At 42.9% G+C, this 19,662-nt stretch overlaps 1 pseudogene; it reads left to right on the forward strand.

Annotated features, from left to right (window-relative positions):
* The first annotated feature begins 336 nt into the window (after positions 1–336).
* Positions 337–18,481, forward strand: LOC148051819 (olfactory receptor 6M1-like; annotated as a pseudogene).
* The last annotated feature ends 1,181 nt before the right edge of the window (positions 18,482–19,662 follow it).

The following is a 19,662-nucleotide window of genomic DNA, read 5'->3' on the forward strand; positions in this document are numbered from 1 at the left end:
TGCAATGGTCTTCAGTCAGGATCGCTACACAACCACAGCAGTTCATTAGATGGTGGAGTCTTCACTGATGATTTTCCTGCTAATCTCACCCCACGACCTTGGAACTGGCCTTTTATCCCCTCTAATTTCAATGATCTGTGGCTTTCTGTACTTCCTCAGTTTCTCCAGGCAGGTTGTTGTTTATTGTCCCTGTTAAGTCAGTTCTGTTTTCCTGAAGACTCAGCTCTGAGACTGGCCCAGAGCCAATCGACCACTTCGCCCTTGTTGTGCAGCTGTCCTATCAGTGATGTTACTGTAGTATCCATCCTATGATGGAATAATTAGCTAGATACGCGCATGCAGCAGTTCAGCAAGCAACGTTAGCTTCTGCCTCCCCATACACAAAGCTAAGTGTATTTGTGCTGCATGGAGAAAGGGGAATGGGAAAAACAGACGTCACCAAGAAACTTCCTCCTGCTGGGATTCAGGAAAGCACTTGATTGATTCCAGGTGCCTCTCTTCCTCCTCTCTCTCATTGTTTGTGCAGAGGCTGTGCTTGGGAACACCTTCACGGTTGTGCTGGTGGTGACACACCAGCATCTCTGCAGCCCAATGTATTTCCTTCCGTTGAATTTGTCCAGCTTGGAGATCTGCAATACTTCCATCAACCTGCCCAGGCTGCTGGCCAACTTCCTGACTGGGGACAGGACCATCTCTGCTCAGGACTGCATGGCTCAGCTCTATTTCTTTCAATCTCTTGCAGTCTCTGAGTGTTACCTGCTGGCCACCATGTCCTACAATCAGTACCTGGCCATATGTCACCCCATGCTCTATACAAGCATGATGAACTGGAAGGTGTTTTTGCGGCTGGCAGCTGGCTCTCGGCTTGGGGGAATGACTAGTTCCACAATCATCACATCCTTCTCAAGCCAGTTGAAGTTTTGTGGCCCCAGCCCAATCGACCACTTCTGGGACTTGATCTCTTTGCTGGAGCTCTCCTGTAGTGACACCAGGCTACTGTAATGTCCATCCCAGATGTAGTCTTGCCATTTTTGTTCACTCTGGCATCCTATGTCTGCATTACAGCTGCCTTCCTGAGGATCCCGTTGAGCATGGGGAGGCAGAAGGCCTCCTCCACCGTGTGTGAGAAGCGAAAGACTTCTCATACATCACTGTGGTCAGCATTTTCTAAGGGACACTTCTTCTGTCTGTTTGCTGCCTGGGACACCTCCACTAAGAAACCTGAACCAAACCTTCTCCTTTTTTGACACCATCCTCACACCCCCGGTCAACCCACTGTAAGCCTGAGGAACAGAGAGGTCAAGCAAGCCTCGAGAAAAGCTATCAGGAAAGCTGTGGCCTGCACTGAGAGTGCACGCTAGCTGCGCACCACTGGCTACAAAACACGCCTATTTCTCCTCAAAACTGTAGGGATGATGTGGAGGGAATGTATTATGTACCAGGCACAGCTCTGGAGGTGTCTGGCTTTCAGAACACTTTTAGAAAGGTGGCGGCGGGGGAGAGGGAAGAACGCCTTTCAGAAACGTGAGTCTTCACTAAAAGGTAGTGGAAGAAAATGTCTTTGCCTTATTCCTTTGAGGGAAAGAGAACATTCTTGCATGTGGGAACTGTATACCAAGAACTACAGTCTTCCTCCATAAGAGACCAAGAAAGACCACCCAGAAAGCTACTGGGGGTAATCAGGCATGTGCATCTTGAAAACCAGCAGCTTCAGCAATCTGGCAGTGCTGCTTGTACAGACTACTGCTCCACGTGTGTGCTCTGAATTGCAGGTTTGGGGATTGTGCTAGCTGTGGTGGGGCTAGTCATGAAAAATGAGATAGACATGAGAACAAGGAGTGAGAAAAAGAAAAGGATACTTGGGAAAGACTTCGCCCTCCCCCAAGTAGAAGTTCACAGATCCATTGCTAAAACTTCTTCATCTCATCTGTTCTTTTTGTTTTGTTTTGTTTTGTTTTTTCTGTTGTTTGGGGGGGGGGGTTGGTTTGGTTCGGTTTGGTTTGGTTTGGTTTGGTTTGGTTTGGTTTGGTTTGGTTTGGTTTTTTTTACAGTCATTAACCTTTACTGTTCTTGTTTGCTTAGCATTTGCAAAACAACCACATCTATTTGCAAATTTGTGTCTTCTGAGTGTTTAAGGTCTTTCTTTGAAAACCAGCCTATTCACTAAGGAAAGGTATGTGCTTGTGTGACTGCCCGGAGCCAGAACCTGCAAGGAGCTCTGGCTGCAAGGAGATATCTCGGGAGCTCTGGCTTTTTAGTATGAGCAAGGTCTGATTCATTGCCAGAAGGCTTATGGACAGTGGTGAACAGCATGTTGTTTCTCAGGTGTCCGGCAAAGTGACGTGTAACACTTTCTTCTGGCCTCAGGTATATTCAGCTGCAAATAAGATGTGCTGATATTATCATTCATGCTCACTGTGATCCTCCTTTTAAGACTTTCAGGGCAGAACCTTTCTAAATTATCCACCACGATGCATGCAGGTGATTCCCAGGAGGCTGTCAATTCCAATACCACGGGGAATTCACCCATGGGCCTTTTTGCTTCCCCTTCAGATGGGACAAACCAAATTTCACCTCGCATTCTTGTTGAAAAACCAAATGACCGAAGGGCCCAGAGAAATGGGACAGGGGTCACCTTCCAGGAGACCAGGGTCTTCTGAGATGCACTGAGAAAAACTGATACCCAAAGTAACAACAATGTCCCTCTGAGTTGGCTCGCAGGAAGAGAAAGCTGAAGACAGAACTGGTGATGGGTCTCGTCAAATGCCAACTCCTGTCTAGCCTGTCGTACTTTCAGTAGTACCAAGTACCAGAAGGGCACATATGTCATTTGCATACAGATAAGGCAGTGCTCTTAAAGGTCCTTGAGGTGGGAAGGGGATGCTGCATTTTTCACTGTTCTGCTGTCTCGCACATGTTTTACTGCCGTGTTCCTATGGGTGGGAAAATTGCTGAGAACAGATCTATTTCAGTCTGAGACCTGACCCAAACTAAACCATTAGTGGGAGCAACAGGAAGGAAGAAAAAGGCTGAGTCATCCCCCCAGGGTGCTTATGTGTTCTGTTGGCAATCCAAATATCAGCTGGTCATTTTTCCAGGTACTAATAACAATACTTGTAAAAAACGTCTGTTAGGCTGTGACTGCCTTTATGCATCTTGCATATCAAGAAGAGAGAAAAAGCAGCATCCTTAATATAAATGCAGCTGGTAGGAGTAGGGCATTCATCATCCAACCCTTTGTCTAGGTCTGAGGTTTGACAACAAAATTAATGAGAGCAGGGTTGGGGGTGGGAAGGAAAAACTTGCAGGAGCCAAAACTCTTTGGAGTTCTGTTCTTGCAGATGGAAATGTTTGGAACTTCAGATGGAAGCTGCTGTGGCTGAGCTAAAGCAAAACCAAAATGAGAAGAACTTCTGCATGAAAGCTCTAATTTCAGTTTGAACCAGGATCATTCTGCTGTAACAAAAATCCCTCGTGCTATGCTGAATCAAAACAAGCTGCTGCTTTTTGTTGTGAACAGGGGTGGTTTGCTTAAGAAGCACCCAAAGGCTAAGTCAATCTTTACCAAATCATTAACGCTCCCCTCTTTTGCCTATGTGTATATGCAGATATCTTCCTTTATTTCTGCATGTCTGTGCAGTTAGGTACACAAAACACAGTCCTGGCCCATCCTGTCTGCTCCTCAGCTGTGTTGCCTGTTTGTAATCACCCATCAACCTCCACTTTTTCCCAGTGAAAATATCTTCATTATTTTCTTTCTCTTAGCAGTTAAGGAATGTAATTTTCTGACTCCCAGTGGAAGCTTTCAACTTTGGTGTCAAACAAATTTCAGAACATTGACAGAGCCCGTCACCCATGCCCTGCCATTCAGATCAAGTGGATGTGCTCCTTCCTTGTCAAAGGACTTCCTTTGCGAGGGGTAAGGTGAGACAGAGAGGCATGTGGGACAGAGAGCTTCATTTGTGATAATAAGAGCCTCAAGTTTGTTGAGTTAAGTGAGGGACAAAGCTGCCATTATGGTATGGCGGTATACTTCAGAAAGAGTTCTCAGAACAGACGGGTTTGGGTATTCTGTTCCCACAAGTCATTTGCACTCACTCTGCTAACTTACCAGCAATTGTTACCAAAGCCATCTTAGCCCAAAGCCATCTTACCCCGAGGAGGCTGCGTAGACTTGCTCACAAATTTTAATCATCATTACCACCCAAAATGAAAAGAAACGCAGGGAAATGAAATAGAGATCCTTATATTCCTTGAATCTGTAGAGCTGACATACTCTGCAACAGCTGATCCATCAGGAGCCCTTTTCATGACTCTTTACAAGAGCTGGATTTTTGCTGCTGGTTAAGATACTCTGTGGTTTTCCACGCTGATTTATCAATTAGGCTACTTTTTAAAGTTCTGCAGACCCGTTATGCCTTTTAAGCGATCCATTTTTCCCCTAAAGATTTCATGTTGGATGAGACGAGTTAATTGCTCCTTCCCAGCTGATAGTCTTTGCACAGTAATGGCTTTATTAAATGCCTGTGAATGTGCAGTGGAGCTGTTGCCCAAAAAGCAGATTCTTTGCCCGGTGTGCAATAGGCCAATAATCGCACACTCCGGAGAGACATTGATTACTTATTTCAGGTTTACGTAAGCCTGGGCGTTCAGTGGTTTCCCACAAATCAAAGTGTGCGAGCTTTCTACCGACAGCCCTTTTTATACAGTACGAATGTAGCACACGTAATCCATTACATAATCTTTTTGCTACCTGATTGGTACATGCTAATACATATTAACAAGATAAGTACAGCTTTACAGAGCACGCTCAGAGAGTAGGGGTCTCCTTAATCGAGGGAGGGTCCCACAGTAGGGGGGGTGTGATTTTTAGTATTATAACGAGAATAGTTCATATAAAGGACAGGTGTGTTGTCCACTGTTTCCATAGTGTCCTTGGTTGGTTTGCCTCAAAGAATCCAAAATCAATTATTACTGACATCTCAAAGGACATCCTGGTTATATTTAAACTTTTAATATACGAGCAGCATCTATCAGGCTACACTCCTATAAACCAACTGTCCACCTATCAAGTACAGCCTGTTTCCTAATAATGCATTTCTAGTCAACCCTCAACAATTAGTAATGAATTTCTAGTTAACCCTCAACAGAGCTACCTGGAGTATCTTCCCTCAGTCTGGAGCCACTTCGTTTGCTCAACAATAGCACATAGAGAAGTTTAATTGTAGGCTGAGTGTAGACATTGCTGACAGATATTTATCTCCCTTCCCTCCCCAGAACAGATTTGTTATTTGGGATGATGATTTTAACATTGATGGCTTGTTCACAAATGTGAATATATTCTTTCCATTTTTCACTTTTCATTATTCAGAGAACCATTGGTGGCTACTGAAGGTAATCCAGGCCCTAAAGGGACCGACACACATGAGTATTATACTCTTGAATTGTTTTAGGACAAGAAAAAGAAAATACTTCAGAAAAATCTGTTGTCCAAGCAATTTAGACTGTTTGCTCGTACATGTAGTTAGATTGCATGCTAGAAATAAGGGCGAATAGAGACACAATGTGTCAACAAAAATGCATTAGTAAGGTATTCCTATCCTAAAGCAGGGAGGGGCAGAAACTTGAATGATTTTTAAAATGTACTTAGCAAGGGAAGATCATGATGTGTGTTTATGTAGGTCTGTATAAATATATGCACATAGACACGTATATCTATATATTTCCTCTTTCCTGTTTGGTAGCTGGCACCAAATCCACTCATGCCGGTCCCCCCATTAGCTGGCACTTAGTCTGTGTAGAACACATACACACGGATAGAGTGACACTATGCAGAGAGAGAGTTAAGAAAGGGATTAATAAGAAGACAGGACAGACTGCGGTGACCAGGCGCAGGGCTCAGACAGACAAGCACTGACTGGCCCTGATTTACACCCGTAACTGTCCACTCCAGTTTGTTCCTCCCCAGTCCTCTTCCGCCAAATATTCCTTTCTAACTTCACCCCTCGAATATCCCAAAGCCTCAGTTCCTCTGGTACCCCTTCTCAGCTGTTACGAAGTTACAGGGGGGGCTCTCCAAAGCTGTGTCTGGAGTTTCTTAATGGCCCATCAACTTGTGATTGAAGACTTTTGGTCTTTGCCATTGTCTCCATTATCCCTTGCCTCCCAGGTTTGTGTCCCTCTGTGCTCTTCTTTATTGCTTCCCCCTTTACTTATTATCATCTTTGCATTGAAAAGGTCCTTGATCAGATAACCCTAATGAAGCAGACCCTCTCATCTTCCACATACTTTTGCAGTCAGCACCTCCAGTACCCACATACTTCTTCCTTAGCAGCTGCCATCTTTTGGCAACATTTTCACATCTGTCATCTCCCCAGAGATGCTTGTGTAACTTCAGATTGAAGTGACAGTCCTCTCAATAGGCCAGGCACTCAGACGGATCCTCTCAAGCAGACTTGGCACAGGGAATTCTTTCTGGTGGCCTTTCCACCTGAAAGATGCAAATCTTCACTCTGCTGCTGCTGCTGATTTATCTGCTCACTCTCCTGGAGAACACCAGCATAATTTCCACCATCGAGTCTGACCACCAGTCCCACACTTCAAAGTACTTCTTCCTCAGCCACGTGCCCTTCTTAGATATCCTGTTCACCTTGGTGATTTTCCCCAATCTTTGTCAGCCTTATCTTGGAAAAATAGGCCTTTGTAACGGCTACCTGTGAATCCCAACCTTCTTCTCCAAGTTCCTGGACTTCCTTCGGTTGCCTTCATCCAACCTGAATTGATGGTAGTGGTCATTTGCAACCTGTTGCACTATAGTGTAACTTTGAATGGCTCATCATGCTCCATGTTCACCCTTAGCAGCTGAATGATGGCATCGCTACCCACACTTGGTGCCACCATCATATAAACCAAGCTACCCTTCTGTGCCCAAGAAACTGGACATTTCTTCTGAAACGTTACTTTTGTTTCCTTTTTTTTGCAGAGATCAGCCCGTATATGCATCGGTTGCCTTGTGTTGCAACTAAGCATATGCGTATAAACATCAAAGAATTTTGTGTGTGTGTGTACCTCTCTCTCTCTCTCTCACATATATATGACAGAATTAATCACCACTGTCATGGGAATGTTCAGAGGACTGATAAATTAGACCAGTTTCAAACTTTAAAACAGAATTTCACTAGGCCGACATTCATTAATAATACAAGTCACCAGTGGTTAGTTTTTAATCGTTATCATTCATTATCACCGTCTATTCAAGTCTTAACAATGTTATTCTATGCTTGTTAGTGTCTGACACAAGCAAAGCTACTCCCTGGAATTCAGCAAAGTTACTGCTGCTTTGATGACGCTGGTGATACCCATCCTCAGATCCCCCATCCACCATCTGAGGAGCAAGTCCCAGAAGAAGCTTTCAGGAGGACATGTTTTCCCCAAAAGATGGACTCTTGATCCAATCTATATATTTTTTTTAAAAAGGAAGGTAAGAAGAAGCCTATGAATTGTATATTTTCTTTTCCTAAGGACATTTGATTAATTTTTCCTGTAGATAAGTTTCGATTTGATCCTTTTCAACCTTTCCCAAAGATATTTCTGCTCTTGATATTTTTCTCTGTCTAGCTAGTTTTAAATAAAATGGCAAGACATTTCTTCTACGTGTCATGTTATCATTTATTTATTTCTTTCTTTTCAGGGCTAATTTTCCTCAGGAGAAAACTAGGAACAGTTATTAACTCTCCTCCCATCTCAATATGTTTGTGGAGCCAGTGAAGAACTGGTATGGAAGTGGAACTCTGTGGTGTTTCAGACAGATATATCTGAGTTACTCATCACGTCTTCTACAGAATCAAGACTCAGAAATCTTTAAAATGATCCCAGTAGTTTATACGTGGACTTTACCCCTGCAGAGTGGGACTCCAGTTCCAGCGGCTAGACTCACAGTATACCAACATGACAGACACAATAGTCCTGAATCTTCTCCCACTTCTGTGGAGCAATGTGTTCAGACAAACAGCTAATGCCCTTTACCATATTTCTAGCCTTTCTGTGATCAGAGGATGCATCTGTGATGGGCAAAGCTGTGCCCACTCACACTTGTTCAGAGGCATTGCCAATGTGTGATACGCGCCGAGATGCAACATCCCAAGCTGGGCCTTGGTGTTGGCACGCAACATAACTAGGTTCAAGATTGTGCTTGATCCATGTGACAAAATTACACAAAAAAGAGCAGCTGCGTTCACTAACACAGGACTTCCCTTCTGAACCTACTACTGTGTACAGGGATGGCCTGATTTACTTCCTCCCCTACCTACTTATTGTAACACTATCCTGCTTGGCTACCCTACTTGCACATTTTACAACAACCATGAAGCCTCCATGCCTCCTTCAGTAAGACTGGGTCCCTGCCAGAGCAGCAACAATGGGAAGACTGGTGAGTTTTTAAATCTACAGTATTTTCAATGGATTTAAATCTCCATTAAGCAAGTCCCGTCTTACTGAAAACCCCTTTTGTTGCCTTCACTAACACTGTCAGCTAAGATCCTCCAAAGATGGTCTTTGATTTCACCAGGTCCTGCAGGTTCAGTGTTATGTTTTACAAAGCTCCGAAAATGCTCTTTTTAAAGTAGTAATCAGTTAAATGAAATCCCATTGCAGGTACTATGCCGAAGTCTAGAACAGAGACACACTTTATAAATCTACTAATATTTCTAGTTTCTCTCTAGGAAATAAATAAATAAATGATCCGATAGATAAATAAATAAATAACTATTTCTGACCACACCCAAGCTTCAACTAGCAAGACTTAAAGGGAAAAAGGGAACGTCTGGTTTTGTGGTTTTCTTAGCTGTACTGATGTGGAGATGTGAACTGCTCCCGACAGAGAGTAAGAACAGCATTTTAATGCTTAGTTTGCACACATAAGACACAGTCTTGGACTGATTTGCAGCTTACTCTATAACCTAAAAATGTGTTCACGGAGACGCTAGCTAATGACTGAGCTCATGTTTTCAAGCGTTTGCTAAAATCCCGGCCTGCATCTGTTGCCAAAACAGCTTCAAGTGATTCTTTTTTTTCTTCTTTCACTAGACACACTAAATGCTTCACTTCCGTACAAGAAAAATAGTTCTGAAGAATACCTGCAGAAACTTTTCAGGCTTTACCAGTTCCAGACCATTCAATTAACACACTTTCCTAACTTTTCCTAAGCCTGGCAGCTCTAAAGAGAAATGATGATCCCACAGTAATTGAAACTTTTGTAGTTTTCATAATTGGCATCAGGGAAGAAACAGGTGATAGGTTGAAATGATCCACTTTTAATTTGCTTGTGGACTTACATGATTATGACAGGCCTAAAATGACAAATGTATTTTTACATGGCCATTTTAAGAAACCAGAAAAGGGAGCTGTCTTTTGGGCAAAGGCCGAAGGGTTATTCTCCTGAGTAAAAATAAACAAATAACAAAATGCTTGATTTTCTTATAACATAGCATTTTCTCTTTATTCTTAAAATAAAATAGTCTTTTCAATTCAGACTCAAAAATGAAAGCGCTATAAACAATACCTGCAGTTATCAGGGTCCACTACAGAGGTCAAGCAAAACAGCAAGGCTAGGACAGAAAATTCATCTAGAAAGAGCTGGTTGTAAGAAAGCCAGCATGACCTTCATGCCCAGAGTCATCTTAGATGAGCACAACCAGCTATGGCCTCAGCTGCAAGTGACGATGGTAAAGAACAAACAGGAACTCAAAAAGCATGACGTTTTCTTCTCCGGAACTCTGGTTTCAGATTTTAAAATCAGCCACCCCGAAAATGTTCCTAACAGCTTCGGAATTGCAAGGTGTTCCAAAACAAGTTTGGAGTTTTTCATTCTCTTGTATGTTGAAAGTTCAAGGGTTTTCCCACTAGATGAAGTTGAATATATCTTCACCCAAGGCCCCCAAAAGTACAAATACCATCTCTACCCCTAGACTCTCAGTGCTCTTCCAGAAGGTGGATCTTGAGATGCACTGACAGATTTTTAGATGCTCTCCATTAATGAGTATTCAAAGTCCATACTTCCCACAGAAGGCAAAGCTATAACACAATACAGGCACTACAAGGCAAGGGTTCAGGCAGTAGGCAAATACATATGCCTTAAACTCTGCCACCACCCATCGGGGTCCCTGACAGAATAACCGTGGTTCTGTTTCCCCTAAACTGAAAGAAAAATTCCGCCAGCACAGAAACAAAATAAACAGAGCTTGTAAGCTAAAGTTTGCAAATCCACAGCACTGACCACTCTCTAGATCCGATAAAAACGTCCTTCTTCTGTAACCTCACCCAGTGTACATTCCTGTGGCAAGTTCAGTTTGCTGCAGTCCATCTTCATACACCAATATGGTCTTTCTCTTCTTACTCTTGCCCTCCTAAATCACTTTTGTGTTTCCAGTATGGTGTGTATCGGATGCCTGGTTCTCTTTTCAGAACCAGCTGCCACGTTGCTAAAGTGTACTGGAGACTCATCTTCCACCAGGATTTGTCATGTAGGCAAAAAGGGAGTGAGGGACAACCGATCAGAGACAACAGCAAAGTTTCTGACACTCACTGCACAAATGCATACTTGGAATATTTGTACATCTTCAGCCTTTAAGGTGATTCCCTGCAAAGTTTCTTTACTTTTCACGTCTCATCAGACTCGCAATTGCTCTGTAAGAACTGCACATGGAGAAATATTCTTGCAGGGCTTCTTGAACCTGCCTGTTCCTCAGACTGAAGATGAATGGGGTGAGCAGAGGAAATACCACTGTGTTGGGAATAGCTACCCCTTTGCTGATGTCGAGCCCACCCATGCGTACAGGTTTAACATACATGAAAACGCAGCTCCCAGAAGAGATGAAGACAACAATAGGTGAGATGCACAAGTGGAAAAGGCGTTCTGCTTCCCTGAAGCAGATGAAATGTGCAATATAGTGGAAATTATATTGGCATAAGACAGGACTGTGATAATGGAGCGCCCAGGAGAAGAAAAACAGCTATTGAGAAGTTAACATGAGAAGTTAACAAGAACTAGGACAGGTTGTTTCTGTGCAGGAAAGTTTTACCAAAGGTGCACTGTCCCAGAAGAAATGGTTAACGTTTTGGTTACAAAAGGGTAACTGGAAGACAACAATTGATGGGCCAATTAGAAGTGCAAAATTCAGCCCCCATGAACCAAGCACTAATAAGCTACAAAGCCCATTGCTCATTATGGTGGAGTAAGACAAGAGGTAGCAGATGGCTCCATATCTGTCAAATGGCATTGCTGCCAAGAGAAGAAACTCGGTCATGCCAAAGATGAAACATAAAAAAAATTGAACAAAAGCAATCAGTCACAGACATTGTGTTTTCTCCTGATGCTAGGTTGAACAAGACCTTAGGAATGACAGAGAAAGTGAAACCAATTTCCAAGAGTGAAAAGTTCCAAATAAAGTAATACATGGGCACACGGAGCCCACGGTCCACGACGCTGATGGTGACAATCACTAAATTTCCAATTATAACTGAGGTGTAGATGACAAGGAAAACCACAAAGATCTGCAACTTCCCGCCATCTGTGAAACCCACAAGGATGAAATTCTTGACCATGGTTCAGTTTGCCATTGCAACACTTACTTATGTGTCTCGTGCTGTGAATAACTGGGGGCGAGAGGAGAGGGAGGATTCAATGCTAGATTTTAAATTTAATTGTATATGAAACATGAATCAGCAGAGACATGAAAGGGAAATGACTCTCTAACATGAAGGCATGCTGTCAATAAACTACTCAATACTTTTGTTTTCTTTTCCATCAGTACTGGCTTCTTGTTTATTCCTGATTTCAAAATATGGAAAATTATACAGCTTCTGTAGTTCATAATACCACTGTACAGCCAAATCCAATTTCAGAAAGAAAGCTGAGAGGACTAAAATAAGATTTCAAAAGAAAAACATGTCACTGAAGTCAGTTTCTACTTATCTCTTCCAATTTCTTTCCAATCAAAGAAAACCATGACAAAGTTTAAGGGACAAGAAGAGATCCTCTTTTTGCTGAGGCTTCTAAACTCCGGATGTATTTGAAACTAGAGGTGTTGCAAGAAAATAAAGCCACTTTCCAAAAAGTCTGCTTTCAAAAATTTTCACATGCATAGTAAGTTAGTTACCTCTGTAACAAGATGAAAGTCAGGGTTTAAGTCTAAGATGTTTCATGCTCCTGATGTTCTAATGCACTAGCTACGGCTGAGCTCTGTCTCTCTTCTCCAGGCAAATTCTCCAACACCAAATGATGAAGGGTTTTAAGTAACGGACAAAGAATAAGGGGGAGGGAAGATATCTCCCCTGGGACAGCACACAGTCTTGTAAATGCAAACACCACCACTGGCTTAGCACATTAAATTCTCTCATTACTGTTCTTTCTAGACTGTGATCATTGTCAGTGTAGTCATACATGAAGATGAACAGTAGGTCTCTCTAAAAGCACGGTTTCATCCTCTGGTGAATGGGAACATATCAAAATCTGAGTTAGCAGACTGTTTCCCATTCTTCAGAAACCAATACACGTGGGACCTTGGGACTCAGTACTAGTTCACCCACATTAGCTAGCTAAATTCTGACTGGTTTTACTATCACCACTCTGAACCTCTTGATATCAACTAAATAAATGTGTTATGTGGAATGTTTTGTTATCATCACTGTTGCAATATAGCTCCTCATTAATTATTCAAATGATAAAGACAAATAGGTGGTTTTGCGTTAAAGACGATAAAGAATGAAAATGCAAAAAGAAAAAAATCTTATTATGGGAAAAGGAGGGAGGAGAAGCCTTCTTGCAACAAACTTTACTGATAATGATGACTCACTTCATTACATTGACTGAGTGAACAATAAACAACCTGGAGCCTGCTCCCCAGATCGATCTTTTGTCAAATGCAGTCACACTGTAAAACTTCAATCTTTTCAGGCAACCATAGCTCTTTCAAATATCCAAGAACTATTTCCTCCTCTGTCCTGTCCTTTGTAAAATGTCTTTACAATCTGCACCATCTGTATTTTAATTGTTCTTCTTCTCCCCGTTAAACCAGTCGCACAGAAGATCAGAAAAGACAATGCCAGATGAGGTAATAACCTTAGCATTGCCCATTAAGTCTGTTCAGTGAAAGAAGTTGCCTGATTCTTCAGAAGCTTTGGTTTCTTCACTGCAAATCACAGGAGCAGATCATGTCAGTGACACCATCTGTTATTACCATCTAACAGGCAGACTTGTAGGAGACCAGAAACCTGTTTGCAGTTCACAAGCAATGGAGCACCTCCAGGCGGCAACTCAGGCCAGATAAGGCAGACACCTGCATTAGGAAGTTGCACCATTCTCAGGAGGTGCTGAGTGATTGTACACATTGATTGTGAATTAGCTTACATCTAAGTTACAGATTTCTGCAAACAAGCCAAATCACTTTCCTGGATCCCACAGACAGTTCCGTGGAGGCTGATTAGGCACAAGTGACAATATGTAACTCATTCTTCAGGGCAGCTGACATACACATAACTCAGGGCCTCGGGGCTCATTTCTTCCTTTGGATGCCAACCAACAGCAACGTTGGAGTGACTGCTGTATTCATTCACGCCTTACCTACTTCCCTTGGGGCATGATGACAGGGGAGCTGTGGCATTAGATCCATTTGTACTACTGTCATGAGGCCTCCTCTAAAAGAAAGGTTAGGTGTTAGCTCCCCAGAAGCTCCAGGTGAGATGGTGGCTACAGGATGCTAATTCAAATGAGTTGCACACTGACCTGGTTAGTGCCTTGAGCTATATAACATCAAACATTGGCCTATAACATCAAAGCCAGATTTTTTTCATATGGAATGAGGGCAAAATAAGAACTTCTGTGCAAAGCTTTTTAGGATGGAAACAAAAGTTTCTTCTTAAAAGAATTCATAAAGGAGTTTGGTTCCTGTGGTCCAGATCTACAAAAGCATATTAGAAATCTGCAACTCTGTTTTTTTTTTTTCAAAAAAAATCCCTCTTTTTCCTTTGTTAGTCTGGATCACTGAGTTGTTGGCATATTGAAACCAAACAACAACTCTTTGTACTTCTCTATTCAAGGAAAAAGTTTGTCTGTTGCCATATATTTAGACTGTGAATGTTTTCTGGCAATCACTTAAAAATGGGTTTGTTCTATATATATGCAGTGCCAAGCCCAATGAGATCCTAACTCCAAAGTTACTATTGATCATTAGCAGTACACTAGTATAGTATACTAGTATTGTAGGAGATTGACAGTTTACCACGAATCATTTACTTTTGAGAAAGAAAACGCCCACATTTACAAGTGGACAAGTTTTGCATCCAATTGCAGTTACACCGGAGTATATGTCCAACTGCTTTAAACTTTTATTTGTCTAAATCTCTAACTAGGCATAGATAAATAGTAACAATAATGAGCTGGTAGATTTTTCTCCTGTCTTACAAGAAGCAAAGCAAAGCAAATGTTGCTGTTCCACAAATACATTTGAAGTTTTAAGAATTCCCCTTACCTGAGAACAATACTAAGACCTCAAAAACAGTAAAACAGAGCTACCAGGCCCACCTTCAGAGAGCTAGGTGCAAACGTTTACTGAACTCCTGTAAAGAGGTGCAAATCCTTTCCTGTCTAGTCGAAAACAAGGTCTTACAGCTGATTGCCATTCCCTTCAAATAAACATTTGGACTTTCCTACTGTTCTCAAACTTTCCCGCAAGAACTTTCCCGCAAGAACTTTCCCACTTGGTGCAAACTGGTGAACATTCAGAGAGATGGGAGGGGTGAGGAGACCAGTACAATCTAGTGTAAATTGTCCTGAGGCGCAGAAGAGCAAGGTTCATGCTACCCCTCATCTCACATGAATGCCACAATGATGGCTCCATTAGTTATTCTATGGTACGTAATATGACTACAATTCTTTTGGGGCAGGCCTTTCATTGTCCCAAAAGCACAACGCTCCTTCTGCATGACTTGTGTAGCAAGGTGCTCAATGACAGCCAGGTTCAGCCACCAACAATATAGTTACCCTTTAGACTTAAAGGAGGACATGATCTGTAAACGTCTTCTACTGCATAGAAGTGTAAGGCCTGCACTGGATCCTGTTGACTTCTGGCAAAGTTAGAGAGAGAAACATTATTGGACCTTGTAAAAAGGCATTCCGCCTATTCATTCACCCAGCCAGTAAGTCCTTTGCTTTGATTCCTCTCTTCTAGATCACAGGGAAACCATTAGACATATCCATCACTCCAGCGTTGTTATTTCAAAGTCACTAGATTGGGCAGACAGCTGTAACAGCAGTCGCCTGCTAATGTACAAGATTTGTTTATGGAACTTTTTTCCTTTGGGTAATTTTTTCTTTCCTGGCTTCTCTCATCTCATCTCTCTTCTCAAACGTAGAAGCTTACAGGTTGGACTCATCTGACTACATGGAGGTACCTAACATACATTCATCACTCCCAAATCTCCTTAAAATATTCAGATATAGGCAGTAGAGACCAGGGCGTAATTCATCTTTGCCTGGTCAACAAAAATAGATTATATAAGCCACTTCTCGGACACTAAGTTGTAGGCTCACAATTTGCATAGCTTGCATTTACTGTAAAGAGAGGCAGAGGAAGCTACATTAGATGTGAAGAACGTCTTCTCATGTGATGTTTCTCTGTATCAACACATAGAGTTGTTTCTCAAAACAGTACACTTTTCACATACAGTTGATTCTGGCAGTTTTTTCTCTGTCATCGTGTACACTTCTTATCACAAACATCAGTCTACCTAAACAGTTGCAGGAAAGACGGTGGCAGCACAATGATAATGACTTAATTCAGATGATAACCATTAGGGTTACCATAAAGATCATAAGCCTCTATTATTTGCACTCCTGGAACTCTGTTCTTTCTTGGTATTTTACTTGCCTGCTCCAGTGTCCCTTCAAGCAGCATTTGTCAGGCACTGCATACACAGCAATAGAGATGGTAAAGCATTTGGGGGGAGACTTGTGTATGCAAACTGAATTTGGGTAGTTTAGGTACTGAAAAAATGGATGAGCAACAGTAGACTGGCTGACTAAGGAATGGCTGTCCAGAAAATGATGTGGGGGTTCTACCGGACAGTAAGTTGATCAAGAGTCAGCACTGTGCCCCTGCGTTGATGAAGGCTGGCAACCCACCAGGCTGCATTAGCAAGAGTGCATCCAGCAGGTAAATGGAAATTGTTGTTCCCCTCTAACTGGCAGCAGTGGGGCCAGAAATGGGAAAACAATATTTGGTTTGCCCTCATGCTGCCCAGTATGAGATTAATGTAGAAGAAATGGAAGGACTATCAGAAGAGACCATGAGAGAGTTAGGGTGCTGGAAGGCTGAGCATATGAGGAGAGAGACAGTGAGGGGCGGGGGGGACATGCACAACACAGTTCCTGGTATCTAGCATCGGTCTTCAACTCTTTACGGGAGGTTATAGAGAAGATGGAGCCACGCTTTTCTCAGAGGTGCACCTTGGAAGATGAAGAGGCAATCTGATAAAATTGCAGCAGGGGAAATTCTAACTAGATAGGAGAAAAAGAAATTCCTCTGAGCATTGTTAAGACTGGACCAGGAACCCAGAGAGGTTGTGGGATCTCCATCCTCTGACATGGTCACAAATTTAGTAGGCAAGACCCTAAGTAATATGACCCAATTTTGAAGTTAGCCTAATTGAAGCAAAGGGCGGGACAAGACCTCCAAAAGTTCTTTCCAAACTAAGTTATGACAGTTTTTAGATTCCGGGTACAAGCTGCTACCCCATATTAATGAGAGAGATAGTGGAAATCTTCCTGTCAATAAAATCTATAGTTAGAAGGAAAGAGACATTCTGTGTCAGAAGTTCTCCCTCCCAGAGTCCAACTAATGATACCTACCAGGACTAAGAAAACATTTCCATTGAAATACATTTTTCTGTTTCATTATTAAGACCCTCTTGCCCAGCTGAAGTCACAGATGTCTGCCAAGCTCAGAGCTCTGTGGTGACTGAATTCATACTTCTGGGTTTTCCCGTGGTCTGCGAACGGGATGTCCTCTTCTTCATCAAGTTTCTCATAATCTATGTACTGACAGTCTCTGGGAATGTGACCATCATCTCAGTCACACTGGCTGATCATCGACTCCACAGCCCCATGTAGTTCTTCCTTTGCAATCTCTCTTTTCTCGATAACATGGCGGCAACAGCCATTGTTCCAAAAATGATGAAAGATTTCATCTCTTGGGAAGACTGTCTCTGTGCCCGGATGCATCTCACAATGCTATTTCTACTTCTTTTTTGGCGCTACCGAAGTCATTCTCTTGGCTGTCATGTCACTTGATCGCTATGTGGCCATCTGCATCCCACTCAGATATTCCACCATCATGAGCAGCCAGAGGTCCTTCCAACTAGGGATGGCTTCTTGGGCTGGGGGCTGCTTCTCTGTCCTCTCTCCCATGACCATTATCTCCTGGCTCCCCTTCTGTGGGCCAAATGTTATTGATCACTTTTGTTGTGACAGTGAGCCATTGATCAAGCTCTCTTCTGCAGACACCCATCTCCTGGAGCCGGTGAAGCTTGCGTTGTCCACTACTATACTCTCTGCTATTTACTATTCTCTCGTATCTGTACATCCTCATCACTATTCTCCATATCCCCTCATCTTCAGGCTGGAAAAAGGCCTTCTCCACTTGTGCCTTCCACATCACCGTGGGGTCCATAATCTATGGCAGTGCCATCCTCATGCACATAGCGACAAACAAAGAGTTTTCCTTCAGCCTCAAGAAGGCAGTCACCCTGCAGACGGCTGTTTTCACTCACTTGCTTAATCCTTTCATCTACACTTTGAGGAGCCAGTAGGTCAGGGATGCTCTGAGGGACACTGCCTCCCACATCCTCAGTGGTACAAGGGCTTTCAGAATGAACTGTAAATTGAGTGGACAATAAGGGCATTCTCAAGATCGCCATATTCCCAGCTTTCTACATAAACTGCAGCTCATCTCAGACAGGCTCTTTAAGGAAGTTTGCAAGAAGCAGCATTCCTGTGTGCATGATTTTTCTCCCCGTGTTCCATTCTTATGGGAAACTCCTTCCAGTGAATGAAAAAATGCCTAAACTCGGATATTGTGCGTGTTCCACACAGGATACTTTGTACATGCCAAAGACACAGTAAAAAATTACATCTGTTTGATTAAAACAGAACTGTTTAGTAGTATAAATGACTCTGCTGTTAAAAAATATATTCATGTAAGAGTCCTAGAAGACTTCTTTTGCCAAGAAATGATCAAGTGGTAAAGCTTAGGGTTATTAACACACAAAATTCCCAATCCAGTCTTCAGTAACTCTTCTTTCAGTGAGAAGCTCATTATGCCAGCTGCTTTCAGTGTCCATGGATAAACAATGGTATGTTCTTTTCAAAGCCAAAGGACGCAAAAGACTGCTGTAGAGAACCGGTACCAAATGCGGTTTTGTCTCGACATTGCCGCTATAGCGCCATCCGGCGTCGCGCTGTTTGAGAAAAACAACCTTGTGCGCCTGCGCAGGGACTAAAGGCGCGGAAAGAGCCGAGGCAGGGACAAAAGGCGCGAAAAGAGCAGAGGCGGGGGCAGCACGTCCGTGGCGAACCGCACGTACGCATTTGTGATCCGCGCATGCGTGAGAGCCCCTGTATCAGGAGCACACGTGCCCCTCGGCGGGGGCGGCGGCGGCGCGCGAGACCGCTCTTTCCGTTCCTGCACCCTCAAGCCTCCCCCGCCTTCGGTCCCCGACGAAGCCTGAGGCCACCGAAGACCCAGTGGAAGATCATCAGACTCGAAGTGGTGGTGATAAACTCCTCCTCCTCTCCCCCCCTATTCTTTTCCTCTCCTCCCTTGCCCTCCCTCCTCCCTCCATTCTCTTCTCCCCTCAAATAAAAGGAAAAGGTTGTATGACATCTGACCGATTCCAGCGTCTTAATCTCGACCTTGGGATCATATCGAAACATCCCCCGACATTGGGTCGGGACAAGTGCGTATTTGCACATGGAGTGCTAGATGATGTTCGGTACCACAGAACTGAAAATACTATTCCAATGCAATCTGAGAAGAGAGGGACGGACAGAAATGTGCTGGAGGTGACCCAACGCCGCCTTGTCTCCACACTGAGACTTACAGTAGCAATACCCCTTGCTCCCCCTTTCAAGTGCCAAAAAGAGCAGGCAACAGAGTTGATTTTCATGTACTATACACCATTGCTGGGATGAAGAGACATCCTCACCAGGGGCTAGCTGGCTGGCCATATCTGTTTCAAACTCCAGGAGAGCAGATCAGTCCTTACAAGGAAGAGAGAGAAGCAAGAGAGCTGAAGGACAAGAAAAAAGATAAATAACTATATGTAAAGAAGCATTCAAAGACAGAAACAAGCCAAGTCATAAAGATACAAGGAATGGCTCTGTTCACTCAATATATGTAAGTCATCATAACTTGCAGAATTAAGAGAAGATTTGGTTTCAGTTAAAACTTTGCATCTTGTAGGTCCAAATTAAAAAGGCATATCTATAAAAATAAAATGTCAGCTTTACTGACTACCTCTGAACTGATCACGTTCCTTCTCTGGTACAAATTCTATGGCAATTAATATACAAAATAAGAAATATAGGAGTTAATATTTGACTTTTGCCTA

This window comes from Nipponia nippon, unplaced genomic scaffold (genome assembly GCF_047370975.1).
Source record: "Nipponia nippon isolate SJK-2023a ecotype South Korea unplaced genomic scaffold, ASM4737097v1 scaffold_53, whole genome shotgun sequence".
In the NCBI taxonomy this organism is placed as follows: domain Eukaryota; kingdom Metazoa; phylum Chordata; class Aves; order Pelecaniformes; family Threskiornithidae; genus Nipponia; species Nipponia nippon.